Source organism: Cryptomeria japonica, chromosome 7 (assembly GCF_030272615.1).
Source record: "Cryptomeria japonica chromosome 7, Sugi_1.0, whole genome shotgun sequence".
Taxonomy (NCBI): domain Eukaryota; kingdom Viridiplantae; phylum Streptophyta; class Pinopsida; order Cupressales; family Cupressaceae; genus Cryptomeria; species Cryptomeria japonica.
This window is the reverse complement of record NC_081411.1, coordinates 675607739-675627033: the sequence shown is the minus strand read 5'-3', so window position 1 is coordinate 675627033 and position 19295 is coordinate 675607739. Positions and strand designations below refer to the sequence as shown.

At 35.6% G+C, this 19295-nt stretch overlaps 2 non-coding genes across 2 annotated transcripts; one reads left to right on the top strand and one right to left on the bottom strand.

Annotated features, from left to right (window-relative positions):
• Positions 1 to 5954: 5954 nt before the first annotated feature.
• On the top strand, positions 5955 to 6027 carry TRNAA-AGC (transfer RNA alanine (anticodon AGC)). Its single transcript has one exon. It is a non-coding gene; the product is annotated as a tRNA-Ala (tRNA).
• Positions 6028 to 6176: 149 nt separating this feature from the next.
• Positions 6177 to 6248, bottom strand: TRNAW-CCA (transfer RNA tryptophan (anticodon CCA)). The gene has a single exon. It is a non-coding gene; the product is annotated as a tRNA-Trp (tRNA).
• Positions 6249 to 19295: the final 13047 nt, after the last annotated feature.

Here is a 19295-nt window from a genome sequence, read left to right as displayed (position 1 = left end):
TATGTTGAGATGTTACACTTGTTGCATTTCAACTGTGTAATGCCTCTGCCAACCTGCACCATTATCAGGAATAATCGAACCTTGTTATTTTGAACTAAAACCTTACCTCTTTTCCTACAAGAAAAAGATTTGATCTTCATTCTATTCATTCTCGATAGATTCCTAAATTCTCACACCCTTGAACAATATTGTAACACTCTCATATTTACAACAACACTCTCACTTAGCTCTACACACTATTTTCTTTTTTATTTCTTTATCACAACTATATCTTGAAATTTTATTGCCATCATACAAAGGACATCGATGTCGCCTTGGAGACTATTGTTGCTTCCCTATTGCACTTGTAGACTGCTTGAATTATTTTACTTAAGAAGTGGAAATCTCTTACTTGTTTATTGAGAATATACTATCTCGTTGTCTTCAATAGCATATTGGTCATTTCATTTATATGTCTATTAGCTATCTTTTTGGCTTGGTTGTTCATGGAGGTGGAAATACAAAAGTGGACCTTTAACATTGGGAAGCCCTTATATAGCACCCCAACACATCTCTTTGGTGTTTTGCACATAGGTGTTGAAGAAGAAGCTATCTAGAGGAGGTCTTCAAGTTCACTCAATGTCTTTGGTGATATCTTACCTCTTTTTCAGTTTCTTTTTTTCAGAAATTGCACTCTTGTTTATATGATGGATTGTGGAAATCTCTTAGAACTATTTCAATAGTTTTACTTTATTTCAAATAATTCCTTTATGTCATTTCAATTCATTAGACATAATATTGAAATGTAATTTATCATTCCCTACTTTAAGGACATTGTACATATCATTATGTTGTTTCGTGTGACAATCCTTGTTTACTATTTGTACGAGATTCCAACGCAACACATTGTCATCTGTAACCCACACAAACATCCTAGACAAAGAGTCAACTAAATTTTCTAGGAGACCTTTGTGGTCCATACTTCTCGTTCTTTAGGCCCCAAGAATTTAATAAAACCCTTAACACACTAAAAACACATATTTTGTTAATAATTAGACAAACCTGAAGGTCATAGTTCCCTTCAAATTTATATGACTGGAGGGTAGGAATTTGATCTCTCAAAGGATTGATTATCCTTCATAGTAGCTCACTTTTCCTACTCTATAAAGGTTGCATGGTTTTTATATCTATAAAAAATACACACAAATTAAATTTTAATTTTTTTCTCTTTAATTTGTTTAAATGACAATTTTGTAGAGTATAACTATTGTGTGTTCTCCCTATGATCATATCATATGTTTATTTGGCCACTAATAGAATCTCTATGAGAAATGATAGATCTCAACAATGATATAAGGGCTCTCTGATGTAAAGTGATTTTCATTAGATTTTTTTCAATATATCAATCAATATTTGGAGTTTATTTTTGTTGGTTTCAATTTGACCTAATAAAATTACTTGTATGTCACAAGGAGGTATATAGATAAATGGAGGATTTTCAAGGAAGTTAGGCTTTTCTTTCTCTTCGATAAGAATTTCCTAGGCACATGTTTTGGGGAATTATTGTTTGCGAATGTTGAGAGATTTAGAATTCATAAAACTAAGAAAAGTAAATGAAAACAAATGTAAACAATATTTTCTTTACCACTACAAACCAAAAAATATTACCTCCTCGACCTTGAGCATGTTGTGGTGACATTGTGTTGGCTTGCATTCGCTTGAAGATCTAACAAACACAACCACACCTTTTGTTTCTTGTGTTAGGGCCTGTGAGAAATTGGGTTTAGAGAAAATGAGTTAATGTAATGCCCCGCCAGGAAACCCCGAAGGGATTAAGCCATAACACAAGAATAGAGTGCAATAATTTTTTTTTAAAAGATACACAACATTAAGATACATCAAGATATCAAAGATTCAGATTACATAGCGGAAGACATCAACTAAAACCTAAAGAGTTTCCCAACGAGATTACTTAAATTTCACAATTCACTTAACTCACACAATTAATCCAATAAGCTGGTTATCTTAATAACGAGATAATTCTTAATCAGGATAATTTCTTTCAAAAGATGGAAATATAATTCACAAGATAAGGTTCATCCATTAAAATTTATTCATAATCCTCATTCAAGCTTTTCATTAAAATATAAGTCATGCATCTAATATTCTAACACACTAGAATTTCATCATAAACATATGAGATCTTCCATACACACTTAATTTCCTTAATAATGATTGAATATAATCCATTATCCTAAGCTACATCCTTTCATATTCCAATTTATTGCATTTTAAAAGACGATTGCATACATGCATCTACGATAAATCTCATCTAAACCACTTATGCATTCGATCAAAATGGCATTCATACATGCTAACACTAAACATGAAATATAAGAATAAAAGAATCACATAACACCAAGATGATCTCGGAGTTCACCCCTAAAGGGCTACATCTCTGGGTCTGCTCAACTGCAAGACCCCTCTGATAATTAATAAAGTTAAGAATACATGAGGTTACACCATTTACAATCCTGCCACCGAGGCGAAACATAATCAATATACAAACGACCGCATCGGTCAATAAATACATAAACGATCCCTGAAAAGGAAAGGATCGAGCTGAACATAATCAAAGCTAATACAAAGGTCCATTTGAACATTCACAAAACTGAGTCATCACCACCCAAGGTCTAACATGAAACCAGGTACTCACAAGGGGATAAGCAACAGGATGACTCCACAAAAGTGCTCCTATCGAGACCATACATCAACACACACTAGCGAACGTAGGGACAAGTGTCATCACACAACCTGGTATGGCTACCCTGGTAGGTCTTCATATAAACAAAAGCGAATACAGAAATTAAACTCGCATAGGCAATATCCAGCAGATATAATCTTTTCTGAATTGATCTAAACGTTAAAAGTTGATCACGTTTTCTACATGATCTATATTAGATTGCAGTTATCTACCTCATCTAGGTATAGGTTGTTCTTGGTTTTCTAACTCCTAAGGTTCAAAGCATCGAACAGGCAAATTAAGCCATAATGAGTTTTTAACCAAATCATATTAGTAAATCTCAGACAACCATTAATCAACTAAAATAAGATATTTAATCTCCAATCAAAACGTCATTAACATACTGGTCTAAAATCAATCTCTACAGATTCATAATTTCAATTCCAGATACATTATACGGATCACGGAAATTTAAATATAAAAAGGAAATCCAAATGAAGATAATCATTATCAAAAGCATATCGTTAAATTTCTAATGCCCAATGATAAATATTTCACTACTTTTCAATTACTCAATGATATGTTCTACAAGCAGTAATTACATCGTATTTCAACGATCAAGATCTAGATTCATTAATCCAAGATCAATCAGAATAACATCAATGATATTCAGTTGCGAAGTTAACAGTTTTAGAACTTAATTAAAAGGAGGCATAAGTCACGAAATGAAGTTGAGTAATGCTTAATCTATAATCTCCATTATAAAATTAAACAATACCGATTTAACATTTATCATTTTTATGCCCCTTAATCATAATTACGCAACTAATTAACACTAACATTAAAATAATATTCAACATATTATAAGCATTTTTTTTTTTGAATACTAAAAAAAACATGCATAAAAAAAAAAAATGATTTTAAAAACTACGTTTACAACAACAAAAAACGCATTTAAAATTATGTGGGAGGCGAGCTAAAAAAATGCATTTAAATTAAGGATGGAGGCGAGGCGGCCGTGCCCTAACCCTAACCGAGGGAAGGGTGCGGGCGGCGCTCGCGGTGGTGCCCGCAGGTGCCGCGGCGCCCTGCGGCCACCGCAGCCCCTGCGGCCACCGCCGTGAGCCGCAGGCCACGCACATCGCAACCCACTGCGGGCGAGAACGGAGGAGAAGGGGGAGGACGTGCGGGCGAGGGGAGGAGGAGCGGTGGAGCTCCGCTCCCCGCCTCCAAACCCCCAACCGATGGTACTAAAAACCAAAACGCACGGCTTGAGAAAAATACAATACACAGCGATATCATTCAAACGCTTTTCTTTCTCTTCGATAAGAATTTCCTAGGCACATGTTTTGGGGAATTATTGTTTGCGAATGTTGAGAGATTTAGAATTCATAAAACTAAGAAAAGTAAATGAAAACAAATGTAAACAATATTTTCTTTACCACTACAAACCAAAAAATATTACCTCCTCGACCTTGAGCATGTTGTGGCGACATTGTGTTGGCTTGCATTCGCTTGAAGATCTAACAAACACAACCACACCTTTTGTTTCTTGTGTTAGGGCCTGTGAGAAATTGGGTTTAGAGAAAATGAGTTAACCTATCCAAAAATAATTCCCTTATCCCTTGGTGTCGACACCAATGAATAGGGAATCTTTTGTAACTTTCATACAAGGTTGCATTGTTTTTAGACCTATAAAAAATATGCACAAATTTATTTTTTCTCTTTTACTTATTTAAATGATAATTTTGTGTAGTCTCATTATCGTGTGTTCTTCCTATGATAAGATCACATGTTTATTTGGCCACCAATGGAATCTCTATGATAAGTTTCCAACAATGATATAAGGGCTCTCTGATGTAAAGTAGTTTTCATAGATTTTTTTCATTATATAAATAAATATTTGGTGTTGATTTTTTCTGGTTTTAATTTGACCTAATAAATTTACATGTATACCATAAGGAGGCTTATAGATAAATGGAGGATTTTCAGGAGGGTTAGACTCTTCTTGCTATTCGATAAAAGTTCTCGACACATGGTTTGGAAAATTAGTGTTCAAGGATGTTGAGGGATTTTAAATTCCTAAAACTAAGAAAGGTAAATATAAACAAATTTTAATCTACTTTATTTACTTCTACAAACCTAAAAACCTTACCTCCTCAACCTTGTGCATGTTGTGGCGGCATTGTGTAACTGGCTTGCATCCGCTCGAAGATTTCACAAACACAGCCACACCTTTCCTTTCTTGTGCTAGAGCTTGTGAGAAATGGGTTGGGATAAAATAAGTCTAGCCTCTATATTTTATTTATTGTAATAGATAGATAATGTAAATGTTACGACTTAGTAGTGCCTAGCCTAGTCTCGATTAATACTAAACCATAATGCATTCATGTTTTTCTTTGCATGAACAAAAAAGTAGTTGTTGGCACATTTTGGTCTCCATATTTTTGCATATATCTACCTATGTTTTTTACTTCTAGGTATCAAGCATTCATTTGAGATACAATCAGATCCATATGCTCTTGGATGCATGTAACTTTGGCTTGTCATTCTAAAATATTTAATGATATATGTACAATCTTATTCTACTTATACTTATGGTATATTGCAACCTAGGAAGCAATGAAATAAGTGCATTCTCAACAAAGACACTATCATTCATTTCAACCATTAGTTGATTTAATTTCTACACACACATAATAAATTAAAAATACAAGGCATATAAAATAGATGAAATATCTATAGCAATTTCACATGATCGCCGACCATAAGAAGTGGTGCACTAACAATATTGTGGATGCTTTAGTCATTACCATTTCATGCATCTACCATTTTTTCGATTGGGATTAATATACTCCATAAATAATTATTTCTTCCAACATTTTAACATGCTCATACGAAGTACATCCATGAAATATTTCCACATTTCTAATAGGCTTCTCTACAAGCTAGGACATATTTTTGTTTCCCTTGGAATACGTTGACTATGTTCAATTTAGGAAGCACGCTATTCCAAAACCATTGGTCATTTTGGTATTTCAAAATTACTTATGAGGCTTTAACAAAAAAATTTAAAACACGTTCTATCTCCGTTCTCCGTTTTGTATTTATCAGACTTAACTACTTACAATTTGTTTCTCGATTATTACTAAATTTGAGGAGATGCTCGCTGAGGGAATTGAGGACGAAAGTAAATGATTTTATAACTCCTAAACAAACGATATTGTCACCTGGGGATGTAGCTCAGATGGTAGAGCGCTCGCTTAGCATGCGAGAGGTACGGGGATCGATACCCCGCATCTCCAAGTCTCTTACGGCACGGCTGTTGCTCACGTTTTCCTTTTTCACCTTTTGAATTGAGTTTTGTGTTGAAAATTGCAACAAAAAAGGAAGAGATTAAAATTTAAATTGAGAAAAAACAACAAAATTTTTTAAAATAAATTATTTTGAGATTTGAACCCGACGTGAATCGAACACGCAACCTTCTGATCTGGAGTCAGACGCGCTACCATTGCGCCACGGATCCTTGTTGTTAGCATTCTAAAATACAAGTTTTATATTGACAGATTTCTGGTAATCAAACCTGTTATTCCTACGGATCTTCCTCCCGTTCTTCTTCAAAGCGCTTCTGTTATAAACGGATAAACCTATTTATTCAATCTCCTTTAATTTTCACACCTCACTTTTATTATGATATTTAGGTTTTCAATTTTTATTGGGTTTTCATCTCCTAATTTTATTTTTTTTCATTTTGTAAAATATTTTTTTCCCACATTTCACATATTATTATTTAATATTATATTTTAACTTTTTCTTTTAAAACAATTATATATATGCATGTGTTTCTATTTCAACTTCTTGTGTGTTCATATACATATATTCTATGATTTTCTATTTCAATTTTAATTTTCAAATACTTCTAAAGATTTGATAAGATATCAATTTTCATAATTTTGAATCTAGTCGGATGACAGTGGTTCTTATAGTAAAATCATTTTGCTAGACAAAAACACACTATTACGCACTCAAGCATTGTATTCCAAAAGTGAAAATGAAATGCCATATAATTATCCTAAACATATTTAGTATACAAATCCAAAAATATATAGAGAATCTCAAAATAACTTCAAATATATATCTCAGAGAGTCATACATTAAAATGGTTAGTTAAAACGTAGAAACAATTCTTAAAACTATATGTGAAGCACGAGATCACACCCTAAAGTCAAACTAACCTAATCAATAAACACAAAAGCCATGCGGCCTCCCAAAATAAAAACAACCACAACAATAACATAATCAATATATGATCCCAAAGGAAAACATTTGTTATGTCACAAGTTCAAATATAGCTTAAACAAACATTACCAAACAAGGCATTAGGTAGAAAGGGAAATAAATTTTAGCCTTCAGTAGAGGGTCTTTTCCATTAGGATTACCCCACCCACCATTTTGAAAATATGTCATTGTCCACTAGCTCCTGGTTACTGAGAGTGGTTTTTTTTTAATCTTCCTCAAGATTATTTAGTGGTTCAAAATCCAATGCATCGTGACCCATTATTTGAAAATATATAACAAGCACCATATGAGGGAACTTTCCTATATAAGAGAGCCTATCCACACCATTGAAATGTCATAGGGGATTGATAAGCAAGTGGTGACCATCCACCCTAACGATCATTCAACAAGGTTAGCCTGAAGGTTGACCAATTAGAGGTGGAGAAAGGCCTCTCTAGAAACTATGAAAGTGGCACCAAGAGGAATCTGGATGATCATGCTACCACTCTCTATGGGGGATCTAGTTCGCAATTTAGTAAAGAGAATGGGATCCTATCTATAGTGCATAGAGCATTACCTCATTGGTCAAGTATGTTTTAGAAATGTTAAACTTCTAAAGCCACTTTATTGGCTTGAAATTCAATGTACCCAAGCACATTGGAAATCACTAATGGCTTGAATTGAATAGAGAGATCAAAATCCATTCTAAAGTCAGGAGAGAGAGAGAGAGAGAGAGAGAGAGAGAGAGAGAGAGAGAGAGAGAGTAGTAGAGTTATCATCTTTCTACATAAAAAAATATTTTTTAACCTAAAATAATGTTGTTAACTTTCCCAAACTTGTGACTCCACATTCCTAGATCATGAAATCTTGATGCTAAGGATTTATATTTTAGAGAAAAATAATATTTAATCTCATCAACAAAACATGGGTATCTTAGGCCAATTATTGAGAGTAGGCAATCTCTCCTTGGCTTTAGGCTTAGCTAAATACAAAAGGGTGTTCCTAGATGTATCTTTAACAAGCCATTGAAAATGAATGATATGAAAAAACTGAGACTATAAACAACTATATCCAATGCATGTTAAACCTCAATGGTTATTGCAAAGTCTATCACATGCTAGCTACTTGTAAGACCTCTCGTTAAGCTTAAAACGCCCTTTTGTATATGCACCATGTGATATATTAGTTCGTTTATCCCTTTAGTTGACTCCTCTTAAACTTTCATACATATGTATAAGAGGGCAAACCATACACACGTGATCCTCTTAGAATATTTCAATTTAAAGTTTCTTAAGATGAAACATGGTTTGTAATAGTAAATCATACAAGCATGGTGGAACTAAACCTATTTCTTTTTGCTAAGGATACAAGATGTTCTGATCAAAATATTTTTGATCCAGAGTAATATCCCATCTTGGGAGTTTTATATAATAGCCTTGTAATAGGTATTCAAAAGATATAAAATGATAGAGATGATATAGATGAGATAGGAGATATAGAGATTGAGATCCAGAACATGTAATGTATTTTGGAGAACAAAGATATAATAAAATGATAATGTTGTTGGTCCATTGTATGTGTTGTGTTTATGCTTTGTGATTTGTTAAGGTATAAATGGTTTATTGTTTTGATTTACTTCCACATCTATTGATTTACTTTGTTGTGTCCTCTTGTATAAAGACTGCATTAAGATACATTTGGGGTATAGATCTTTGGACTTTAGATTCCCCATTCCTCTTGCTAACACAAACCATGCATATAAGCAAGATTGCATGCACATATATGCCAAGGGTAAATCTTAATGCAGTTGAGCATACTTAATAATCTATCACCAAATTACAACAATCCACATGAAACAACGAAAAACCTATTATAAGGGGGTGACAGACTTGATAGCGTATTAAATTCGGCTAATTTTATATTTTTAATTTTTGATTTAAACTTTGGTACAATTTTTTTAATTTCATAAAATTGTCGAGTATACTGCTCTCAAGTGGTACTAGCAAAGCCAAAGGGAGAGGCCTGTAGACACCCCACAAGTGCCTAACTATTTTTATTGTAATTTAAATAAAATTGAATTTATTTTTGTGCAAATTATTTTTAGTAATCTTCTTGTGATGCTTATCTCTACAACTCGTATGGTTGTACAACGAGGCAGGAGGCATTTTTTTTTTCCTTTCTTTGTCTAGAAACTAAAATATGTCAAACTTTGTCTCTCTAGCTTCTTTGGTCCAATAGTGAGGTCTATTTTGACCCAAGGTATCATTTGTGAAACATCCCCTCTAAAACCCTCATTATGAACACCCACAAAGAACCCTTTTTCCAATTTAGAGTCATAAACCTAGATCTACAAAAGAATCACATATTAAAATGGTTAGTTGAAACATACAAAGAATTCTTAAAACTATATGGGAAACACAAGATCATGCCCAATTGTCAAACTAACCTAATCAATTAACACAAAAGCCATGCGGCCTCCCAAAATTAAAACAACTACAACAATAACATCATGAAAATATGATCCCAGAGGAAAACATTTGTTATGTCACTAGTTCAAATCTAGCTTAAAAAATCATTACTAGAAAAACCATTAGGTAGAAAGAGCAATAAATTTTAGCCTTGGGTAAGGGGTCTTTCCCATCAAGGTTAACCCATGCAACATTGGGAAAATCTTTGTCATCATCCACTAGTTCCTAATTACTAGGAGTAGCTTTCTTTATCTTCCTCAAGATTATTTAGTGATTGAGAATCCAATGCATCATGTACAACTCTTTAAAAATATATAACAAGCACCATATGAGGGAACTTTCCTATATAAGAGAGCCTATCCACACCATTGAAATGATGTAGGGGAGTGACAACCAAGTGGTGACCATCCACCCTAATAATCATTCAACAAGGTTAGCCTGAAGGTTAACCAATTAGAGGTGGAGAAAGGTCACTCTAGAAACTATGAAAGTGGCACCAAGAGGAATCTAAATTATCATGTTGGCACTTCTTATGGAAGATCTATTTCACAATTTAGTAAAGAGGATAGAATCCTATCTATAGTGCATAGAGCATTACCTCGTTGGTCAAGTATGTTTTAGAAAAGTTAAACTTCTAAAGCCACTTTATTGGCTTGAAATTCAATCTACGTGAGAACATTAGAAATCACTAATGGCTTGAAGTGAATAGAGAGATCAAAACCCATTATAAAATGAGAAAAAAAATAGTAGTAGATTTATCACCTTTCGACATAAAAATATATCTTTTAACCTAAAATAATGTTGTTAACTTTCCCAAACTCGTGACTTCACATTGGACTAGATCATGAACTCTTAATGCTAAGGATTTATCTTTTAGAGGAAAATAATATTTAATCTCATTAACAAAACATGGATATCTTAGGCCAATTATTGAGAGTAGGCAATCTCTCCTTGGCTTCAAGCTTACTTAAATACAAAAGGGTGTTCCTATATGTATCATTAACAAGCCATTGAAAAGGATTGATATGAGAAAACTGAGACTATCAACAACTATATCCAATGCATTTTAAACCTCAATGGTTATTGCAAAGACTCACATGCTAGCTACTTGTAAGACCTCTCGTTAGGCTTAAAACATCCTTTTGTATATGCACCATGTGATATATTAGTTTGTGTATCCCTTTATTTGACTCATCTTAAACTTCCAAACACATGTATAAGAGGGAAAACCATACATGCGCGATTCTCTCGGAATATTTCAATTTAAAGTTTCTTAAGATGAAACACGATTTGTAATACTAAATCATACAAGCATGGTGGAACTAAACCTGTTTCTTTTTGCTAAGGATACAAGATGCTCTAATAAAAACATATTTGACCCTTCTCCTTACTCTAATAGGTAATTTAGGAGACCACAAATACAAACTATTAGCAGGGATTGGATTAGGAATGGAGTCTACTCAGGCGACCACATTTGGTTTGCAGTGTAGATATAGACCTCTAGGATGACTCTAGGAGTGATATCCCATCTTGGGAGTTTTATATAATAGCCTTGTAATAGATATTCAAAAGATATAGAATAATACATATGATATAGATGAGATAGGAGATATAGAGGTCACAAGTTCTGGAACATGTGATGTATTTTGGAGAACAAAGATATAATATAATAATGTTGTCGTTGGTCCAATTGTATGTGTTGTATTTATGCTTTGTGATGTGTTAAGGTGTGAATGGTTTGTTTTGATTTACTTATGCATATGTTGATTCCCTTTGTCGTGTCCTCTGAGGTATAAAGACTACATTAAGATACATTTGGGGTACATATCTCTAAACTGTAGTTTCCCCATTCCTCTTGCTAACACAAACCACATATATAATCAAGCTTGTATGCAAATACACACCAAGGACAAATCCTTATGCAATTGAGCATACTTAATAATCTATCACAAAACTACAAAAATCCACATGAAGCAAGGAAAATACCATTACATAAGGGTGGTAGACCTGATAGCATATTAAATTGGGCTAATTTTATATTTTAAATATTTTATGTAAACTCTGGTAAAAAAAATATATTTTATAAAATTGTAGGGTATGCCACTATCAAGTGGCACCAACAAGTTGCATGGGGAGGTTTGCAGACCCCCTACAAGTGCCTAAATTTTTTATTTTAATTTTTAATAAACAAAATTTATTTTGGTACAAGAATGTTTTGATACTTTTCTTGTGATGCTTATCTCTACAACTTGTATGGTTGTACAACAAGGTAGGGGGCAAAAAAAAATTCTTTCCTTTTTCTATTAACCAAAATAGGTCAAATATTATGTCAAACTTCATCCCTCAGGCCTCTTCGATTCAATGGTGAGGTCTATTTTGACCCAAGGGGTCATTTGTGAAATATCTCCTCTAAAACCCTCATTATGAACACCCACAAAAACCCATTTTCCTACTTAGATTCATAAACCTGGATCTAGAAAAATATGAGCACAAATCAACAACCCCAAAACCCTAAATTTGCAAAAAACAACCTACACAAGACCCTTATACCTTATCATGTCTTCATTCTTCCCTACAAGAGCTTGCTTCAACTATACACCAAATCTACTCCAACAAGGGTTATACAATCCACAACCACAACATGATATGAAAAAAATGAGACTATCAACAAATATATCAAATGCATGTTAAACCTCAATAGTTATCATGAAGTCTATCACATGCTAGCTAGTTGTAAGACCTCTCATTAAGTTGTAGACATCTTTTTCTAAATGCACCATGTGATATATTAGTTTGTGTAACCCTTTAGTTGACTCGTTTGAAATTTTCATACACGTTTATAAGAGGGAAAACCATACACACATGATTATCTTAGAATATTTCAATTTAAAGTTTCTCAAGGTGAAACACAACTTGTAATAATAAATCATACAAGCATGGTAGAACTAAACCTATTTCTATTTGCTAAGGATACTATGTGTTATAATCAAAACATATTTGATCATTCTCCTTCAAAATTGGTGTCTACTCCAATAGGAAATTGAGGAGATACAAATACAAACCATACATATAAGCAAGCTTATATGCACATAAACACCAAGGATAAATCCTTATGTAACTGAGCATACTTAATATTCTATCACAAAACTACAACAATCCACATGAAACAAGGAAAATACCATGACCTGATAGCATATTAAATTAGGCTAATTTTGTATTTTAAAATTTTGTAAAATTGTAGGGTATGCTGCTCTTAAGTGGTACCAGCATGTCACATGTGGAGGTTTGCAAACCTCCCACAAGTGCCTAAACTTTTTTATTTTTATTTTTAATAAAACAAAATTTATTTGTGTGCAATAGTTTTTTGATAATTTTCTTGTGACGTGCTTATCTCTACAACTCGTATGGTCATATAAGGGCAGGGGACATTTTTTTCCCTTTTTCTAGCAACCAAAATAGTTTAAATTTTATGTCAAACTTCATCTTTGGAGCCTCTCAAATCCAATGGTGAGGTCTATTTTGACCCAAGGGGTCATTTATAAAATATCCCCTCTAAAACCCTTATAATGAACACCCACAAAGAAAACCATTTTCAAACATAGATTCATAAACCTAGATCTACAAAAATATGAGCACAAATATACAACCCCAAAACCTCTAGAAATGATTGAAGCCTCTAGCAATGATCAATATTCATAGCAACCTGTACACAAAAAAGAAAGGAAATTATTGGGGCTATGTGTTTAGAGGTCTGCCATAGTCAGACCCCCATTTTGGTGTTTCCACCTCCACATATAGCCAAATAGATAGATAGATAATAAAATAAGTTAGTGAAATAAGAAGATAATAAATATGCTAAAATGATAAATTCAAGAGGAATAAAACTCCCCTTCCACACCCAAAAGCAAAGAGCCCATAGGAGAGAAGAAGGAAGTTTGAAATCTCCTCCAAGCACGAAGTTGTAATAACAAAGCTTCTCAATCATGAAGTAACTAAGAGAGCCAAGAGAGATTCAAAAGTGTTGGTGTAAATAAATATTCATCATGGATATTATTACACTTTACTTAAGTTAACTTGGGATAATGCATCTCTTCGTAGTTTGGATTTGAGACACTTTGGGATGTAGCTTGTAGGAGAAATTCCACCTTTTGTGGTCTTATTTTGTTGTTACACTCCACATTTGGTGGGTCATCCACCTCTTGTGGAATATTATATTATTTCTCCTACCTACCCCTAATATTTCTTACCTACCCTAATTTCTCATTGAGCCACATGTCATGATTGTGTGCTCGTATATCCATATGGCCTTGCCTATATAAGCAGACCCATATTCATTGTATTGGTTAATCTAGTTGATCATTTGCATATTGATGAGAATGCAGTTTGTTCTTGTCATTCTTTTGTCTCTCTTTTATACTTTTCATTGTGCCCTTGATCTTGGCAAAATCTCACATGGTATCAAATCCATTGAGGCTTCAATTGATTGGTTTTTGGAGACATCTTGGAAGGCTTCTATTTTCGGATCTTAGGGACAACATTTTTTGGAGGCATCTTAGAGTGTTTTCGACCTCACCATTGCGTCCAGGAGGCTGTTTCCATAAAAATCAAGTATAAACTCGACCTGTTTCGGCGAAAATCAAATTTTGGGTGTTGGAGGAATTTTTGGCCCAATTCGGGCGGTACGGTATGAAATTTTCGGATCTAAAAAAAAAAAATTCTAGAATTTTTTTTTCAAAAAGATTTGTTTGAATTTATTTTTTATGGTCTATACCTTCTACCCAGTCAACAACACACAGTCAGCCGCTCAGTCAGCGCCCAGTCAACATTTTTTGAAAAATTTTAGCCCCTCTCCGTTGAGCAGTTTGGATTTTTGGGTCAACTTTGGAGGCTCATAACTTGCTCAATTTTGCTCCTTTTTGGGTGCAATTTTTTTTTATTTGGGATAATTTTTTATTCTTTTCACAGTGGTGTGGTTATTTTCTAATTTTGGTGCACAGGTTTTTCAGAATTTTCTGATTCTCTCAGTTGTACTTGTCTAATCCTCAATTTTGTAACTTCAAAGGCTTCGTTTGAGCTCATACGACCTCCTTTTCAGGTGCCGTGTTTTTTTTAAGTGCATATTTTTCTGTCTAATTTCATAATATATGATCAGATTTCAGATATTTTGTGTGTAAATTGTACTTTCAGATATTGGTCTTATTTGGCCTACTTGGTACTTGTAATTTGCTTGGATCTTAGTTTATATCTCTTGCATTATTAGTTTGAGTCTTCTTTGGCCCTATCAAGGCAGTTGTAAGGTTGAAATCAGAAGTCCACTTTGTCATTTTTTGCAAGTGGCCCATTGTACACGCACTAAGTATAAAGTGTCAAATCATCATTTTTTTTGGGGGGGGGGTTCTTTGATTGAGTGAATTTGGGGGGGGTTTCTTGTGTGATTGTGCCTCTCTTTCCTTGTGCTCTTTCATTTTTATTGCAACGAGTCCTCATAAATTTCCACCTTTAACTCCACATAATTATGCATCATGGAAAATTAAAGTATGGAGCAAATTAATGGAAAAAGGTCTCACGCATTACATAGATGGAACTATAGCAGCACCACCTGATCCTAAGGCTGGTCCTATGCTCATTTAGAATGGCTCACTAAGAATTGCGTGGCTCTTGGAACTTTGCATAAGTATGTATCAGATGACCTCATTTTTCACATTGAGAAGTGTACAACAATCAAAGAGGCTTGGGATATGTTTCAGAAATTGTATGGTCAAGTTGATGAAATCAGAGGTTACATGGTTGACAATGAGCTCACCAATTTGGATCCCAAGAGTTTTGATACAATCCAAGATTATGTCACCAAAGCAAATGAGCTAAGAGCAAAGCTTAAGGATTGTGGAATTGACAAAAATGATGCTCAATTGATATTCAACTTGTTGGACAAGCTTGCACCAGAATATGCAGCATGTGTGTCTAGCTTCCAAACTCATCATTTGACAGTGGGGAGTTCCTATATTATGCCTTCATTTGATGCTTTCACAGAAATGTTGATATTGGAACAATTTAAGTTGTTGAACATGGGTCTTCTCAAGTCTTCAAAGTCCAAGACTTTGGTGGCTAAGCAAGGGAGTCAAGGCAAAGATTCCAACAAGAAGAAGAAGAAATCTAAGTCCAAGGCACAACAGGAAAAAGGACAATCATCCTCTCCATCACAAGGCGATTTTTCATCCTCTTTCAAGAAGGGGACTCCACCTAAGAAGGATAAACCAACTTGTGCATATTACAAGAAGTATGGTCATGATGAGCATCGATGCCACACCAAGCAAGTTGATGAGTTGACAGATCTTCTTAAGAAAAACAACATCAACTTGCCATCCGCCTACACAAAGAAGGATTTGTCTCCTTCCTCTTCCTCATAGTCTAAGGGAAAAGGGCAAGCATTTGTGGCTACAATAGGTTCTTCACAACAATGGATACTTGACTCAGGTGCCTCTTATCACATGGGTTCTACAAAGGAGCAGTTTTCTTCATTGGAGCCATCTAAGGTACCTCACATTTACATAGGTGATGATACACAAGTAGAAGTTGAAGGGAAAGGTTCAGTTGACATGGATGATGGAACATTTGAGAATGTTCTTTATGTTCCTAACTTGTCTACCAACCTTCTCTCTATCTACCAAATCACTCACTATGGGAATGGGAAAAAGGTTGAGTTTACACAAGATTCAGTTGTTGTAAAGGAACTTGATAATGATGCCTTGGTAGTAGTGGGACAAGTCAATGACAACTCAAGGCTTTATTCATTCTCTGACTTTGTGCCAAGTTCGCCTTCTAGGGCCTTGCTTACTCATTCAAATTCAAAAAGTAAGCTATGGCATGAGCGGTTTGGTCACCTCAACTACTGCTATCTTCAGCAGCTCAGCACTAAAGACATGGTCATGGGTCTACCTTGAATCAGTTTTTTAGAGGGTGTATGTTCAGGTTGTCTTATGGGCAAGCATCCCGAGGAGAAGTTTAATAAGAGGAAAGCTTGGACAGCTTTGGAAGACTTGTTCACATTGATGTAGCGGGTCCATTTCCAACACCTTCATTTAGCAAGGCCCGCTATGTCCTCACCTTCATTAATGACTACTGCCGCTTCACTTGGGTCTACTTTCTCATTCATAAGAGTGAAGTATTTGATAGATTTCAAGACTTCTAGACTCGTGTGGATAAGCAATCCGGGAAAGTGGTCAAGATTCTTCGTACAGATAATGAAAGGGAATATGTGAATAAAAGACTTGAGGATTTTTGTACATTTGAGGGGATTGATCTTCAGCATTCTGTTGCATACACTCCACAGCAGAACAGAGTTATAGAACACAAGAATAGAACTCTCAAAGAAATGGCTAGCTGTATGATACATGCACATTCTCTTGATCTCGCCTTTTGGGCAGAGGCTATCAGTTGTGCCACACACATCTAGATTCGGGTTCCTCACCAAGCTTTGCAAGGTATTACTCCTTTTGAGGCTTGGGCTAGTAGGAAACCGATTGTGAGACATTTCAGAGTCTTTGGGTGTCCACCATGGGCTCGCATACCTCCATAGAAATGTAAGGACTTGGAACCTTAGAGTAGGCCTTGCATATTTGTTGGATATCCTGAGGGTGTTAAGGCATATAGATAGATGGATCTTGAGACACATGAGGTGTTCATTGAGAGGAGTGTTCACTTTGAGGAAATCTCTCTTAGCTTAGCCTCTCTACCTCCTCCACCTTCCTCCATTGTGGATAGTGGTGCTAGTGATTCAAATGATGAGACTCCTTCAACTTTGACTCATAGGGTTACACCTCCACAAGGTCCACTTGCAGTTGAGGAGCCTCATTCTCCACCTCCACCTAGACCTCGTTGGGCTTGACAGACACTTGATTCAGTGGGTTCTCTTGTTGGGGATCCTTCAGATACACAGAGGACTCGCTCACAACATCAGGATCTTCCACATGCATTCATTGCTATCGCTTTCGATCCACAGACATTTCAGGAAGCGTCAGGGGTTCCTACACATGGGATTTAGTCCATCTCCCTAAGGGGAGAAAGATGGTTCGATGTAAGTGGATCTATCAAACCAAGTTTGTAGTGGATGGTAGTGTGGATAAGTATAAGGCTTAGCTTGTTGTGAAAGGTTTCTCTCAGGTTCCAGGTGTTGACTATACTGAGACCTTTGCGCCCATAGCCAAGATGAACTCCATTCGCTTAACACTTGCTATTGTTGCAGCTCATGGTTGGGTTGTACATTAGATGGATGTGAAGAGTGATTTTCTTCATGGTGATCTTGATGAGGAGATATATATGGAGTAGCCACAGGGTTTCACCCATGATACTTCCTTGGTTTGCAGACTAAGGAAATATCTCTATGGCCTTAAGCAGACCCCCAGGGCTTGGTACGCCAAGATGGATTCCTTTCTTCTCTCTGTAGGGTTCACCAGGTGTCATTTCGATCCGAATGTCTACATTTTATGATAGGATGACTCTCACTTGATACTTGTGCTCTATGTTGATGATTTGATCATTACAGGAAGCACCGCATCCATCATTAGCAGGGTCAAATCTGCTTTGCATGACAAATTTGCTATGAGTGACTTGGGTCTTTTGCACTCCTTCCTCAGGATAGAGATTTCACAGTCACCTTCCGAGATTACACTATCATAGTGCACCGACTCCCTTTCTCTTAGGAGTCAAGCTTGAGGCTCAGTGTTCTTCTCCACCAGTTGATGTCATGTTATATCGTTAGCTTGTGGGTAGTCTCATTTACTTGACTCACACACGCCCTGATATTTCATTTACGGTTGGCATGGTTTCTCGCTTCATGTAGGAACCACATGAGCTTCATTGGAAAGCCACCAAACGTATCCTTCATCACATCCAGGGTACACATCACTATGGGATTCACTATGTAGTAGGCATAGGACTTTGCTTGGCTAGTTACATAGACTCTGATTGGGCTGGTGATCTTGATGATCATAAGTCTACTTCAAGTTACAGTTTTCACCTTGGTTCAGGCCCCATTTGTTGGTAGAGAAAGAAGCAGCATGCTATTGCTCTCTCTTCGACTGAGGCTAAGTATCGAGGAGTTGTTGACATAGCGACTGAGACCATTTGGCTTCAATAGGTTCTCACAGAGTTTGGGTTCACCACTCCATGACCGATAGTTCTACATTGCGACAATCAGAGTGTTATTGCAATCTTGAAGAACCCGATCCAACACCAGCGGACCAAACACATCGAGATCCATATGCATTATATCCGAGGGCTGATTCAGGAGCAGGTCATTGACTTGTAGTATTGTCCTACAATGGAGCAGGTTGCAAACATATTCACCAAACCTTTCACCAAGAGTAAGTTCTAGCAGTTGCGAGCTCTCTTGGGGGTGTGGGATGTCTCATTAGGGGGGGCCATCTGACTTCTCCTTCCTCTCTTATGGGGTGGAATTTTTTCTCTTTGAGGTTTTGTCCTTCTTCTTTGAGAGTCTTTTGTGCATTCATCTCTCTTTTGGGGGGGAGTTTTTTCCCACTTGGTTTTCTCCCTTTCTCCATTTGTGAGAGATTGCATTGCAGAGTTTTGCTTGCATTTGCATATTGTACATGGGTACCTATCATGGCCTAGTAGCCGAGACCCATCTTGCATTGTTGACTTGAGTCTTCATTCCCCTAAGTTGCACTTAAGGGGGGGTGTTGGTGTAAATAAATATTCATCATGGATATTATTACACTTTACTTAACACTTAAGGGGGGGTGTTGGCGTAAATAAATATTCATCATGGATATTATTACACTTTACTTAAGTTAACTTAGGATAATGCA